A 2,905-nucleotide genomic window follows, 5' to 3' on the forward strand; every position below is an offset into this window, starting at 1 on the left:
CCTCCCAGACCGGGGCGCGAACCCGGTTCCCCTGCATCGGCAGGTGGACGCGCAAGCACTGCGCCACCAGGGAAGCCCAAGACTGCTTTTTTTTTTTTAATGTTTATTGAAAGTCACCAATGTCAAATTGAGTAGGCAACTAACACTCAGTGGTTGATGGTTACTAAGTTTTAGAAAAACTTTCCTTCATTAAAAAGAAGTTCATCTCTTATAGCAATCCACCTAAAATTGTATTTTCAAGATTATCTTGAAAATTTTATCTTAGCTGGTAGTGTTACATCCTCAGCTTTTTAAGGATGCTGAAATTCAGCACTAGCCAGGAAGAAAAAAAGGACTTTCTGTATTCCAATATTTTAATTTTTTAAATCCTCCTTTACTCTTTAAAGAAAATCTAGATTCTGTCTTTCTCCATTTGAAAGGTCAAGTTCAGCTCCTAGTGAGCCTCTGAAGTCCTTGCTTCATCTCCCTGTGAGTTCCCATACTTGACACTTAGTGGGTCCTTAGGAAATGCTTATTGAATGAAAAAGCGCTTCTTGTTTAGTCTATATTTTGAACCTAGCAAGGTTCAGGCAGTATCTTTGTACCAGAGGCTTGAGGCGATAGTCTAATCTACTCGCTGGCTGCAAAGCTCTCTCATCATTCTGGGTTGTTAATCATTACCTAGAGTGATCCAGGAAACTGGATTTAATTAACAAGCAATTAAATGTTCCACTAATATTCATGGATCGTACTAGGAACGGTTTCTAGCTGTCAATCCAGTAATTTTACCTTGGGAAAATGGGATATTTGCTCTGAGCGCATCTCAGAAGTGATGGAAACGCCAGTAAAAGCCATCTCCACTCTCAAAGATGTGCAGTGTTGCCTCATCTCCCCCAACTACTACGCCCTTGGCTTTCTAGACGCATGAACGCCACGACTGCAGTTCCTCTAAAGGAATAAGCCTGCTCTTCTGCAAAGAGAGCATTTATTTCATTATGGCTGTTGTACTGCTGCCGCCAAGGCTGCTAATCAGATTTAGGAAGGCCATCCCACCCAGAGCACAGTGGTGGTGTTTTCATCACATCAGAGACAAGTCAGCACTAGGTCTCACTCCAGGATTAAGTGCAGTCTCACATATTGGGCTGTTTGCCAGACAAAGAAGTTGTAGCATGTGTCTGCCCTTTTCAAGATGGCTAGTAAAATGCTGCCATCAACCTCGAGGACTGCATGATTTCTCAGGGATCCTGTTTGGAAATTATGGAATATGGAGCTGACAATCGAGTCACCTACTCTGAGGATTTTTTAATCCAGGCGGTGATAATCCCCACTACTTTGTTGACCTTTGACTCTGGCAACTCCCCCATCTGCCTAATTAGTACCTTAAGCCTTCTCAGTGACATATATCTCTTATTCTTTAAGATTTCTTGAGCATTTACTGTGTGCCAAGCTCTGCTATGTACTAATGGTGTATACTCTACATTTTGAGGAGGCCAGGATTGTCTTAGTCCTACACGCTATTGGTAAAGATCAGCAAGGAGTAAAGTCTAAGATGAAGGAAGAACATTACAGTTCTCTATTTTTGTAAACATATACACACGAGTAGACAATGATAAAGTTCTAGATGGAGGCAGAGCAAACGGATAATAGCGGGTAACTTGAAGGAAAGGACAGGGATTGTATTTGGGATGGGAGTTAAAGGGAACTTAGGCCTTATCTGTAATGTTTTAACTTCTTTTTTAAGTAAGGAGACCCTTTGTGTACAACTGGTATAATTAAAAACAAAAAACAGAACCCAAAGTCTTTTTTGAAGTATAAAATGTTATATTTTGAATGAAGTGTGCTATAAATGTTGACGAAATCAGGGTTCTTAACTTGAAATATAAATTCAAAGACCTACAGAATTAAAATTCATTGTTTCTAGTCACTAATGAGTTTACTGAATAACATTACAAGGCTCTTAAGTTGGAATCATGTTAGTTAGGCACACATTTCTGTGTGCCTCAGTTTCCTTATCTGTAAAAGGTGTACAAAGTTCAGGTTCCTTAACTGGGAGTTTGGGATTAGCAGATGCAAATTAGTATATATAGGATGGATAAACAACAAGGTCCTACTGTATACTATATTCAATATCCTATAATAAACCATAATGGAAAAGAATATGAAAAAGAATATATATAACTGAATCACTTTGCTGTATAGCAGAAATTAACACACTGTAAATAAAAAATACTTCAAAAAAATATTTTTTAAAAGTTCAGGTGCCTTAGCACACTATACAGGCTCTTTCTAATCTGGCTCCAATACAATCTCTCTCATCTCTGCATTCTCAGGATATCAGTCTCCCACCCCGACTAAGCCTCCGTATACTCACCAGTCCCCAAACCCAGACCCTGTTTTATGGCTCGGACTGTTCTTTCTGCCTGGAATGCCTCCCTCTCTTCTCTGCCAAGCCAGCTTTTACTTATGTTCAAAGTCTACCTCTGATGATACCTCACCTGTGGAAGCTTCTCAATGCCACTGCCCAGGTACAATACTTGGACATACACCTACTGCAGCAGGCCTTGCTAGATTGTTCTAGAACAGATGTGCCACTCATGAGGTCATGCACACCCTCTCTCCCACTCGCTGCTGCGCCCCCAACACCAGCATGGCACAGAGCACATTGTAGGTGTATAATGAGTATTAAGGAAATAAATGGTTAGTGCACGAATAGATTCTGTGTGGGTTGAATTCCAAGTGCCTTCAGAGCATCCTAATTTCCCCAGCACTGAGCACAAACCTCATCAGGTATCTGTTGCATGCATTTGTTCAGTAAATACCTGGCACTACGTCCATTGTGCTTTTTGGGGAGAAATCATTCCCAGGTAGTTTTTTAGTCAAAATGAGTCATACTCAATACACATTAGTACTTTAAAAGAGCATATAG

Source organism: Physeter macrocephalus, chromosome 5 (genome assembly GCF_002837175.3).
Source record: "Physeter macrocephalus isolate SW-GA chromosome 5, ASM283717v5, whole genome shotgun sequence".
NCBI lineage: Eukaryota > Metazoa > Chordata > Mammalia > Artiodactyla > Physeteridae > Physeter > Physeter macrocephalus.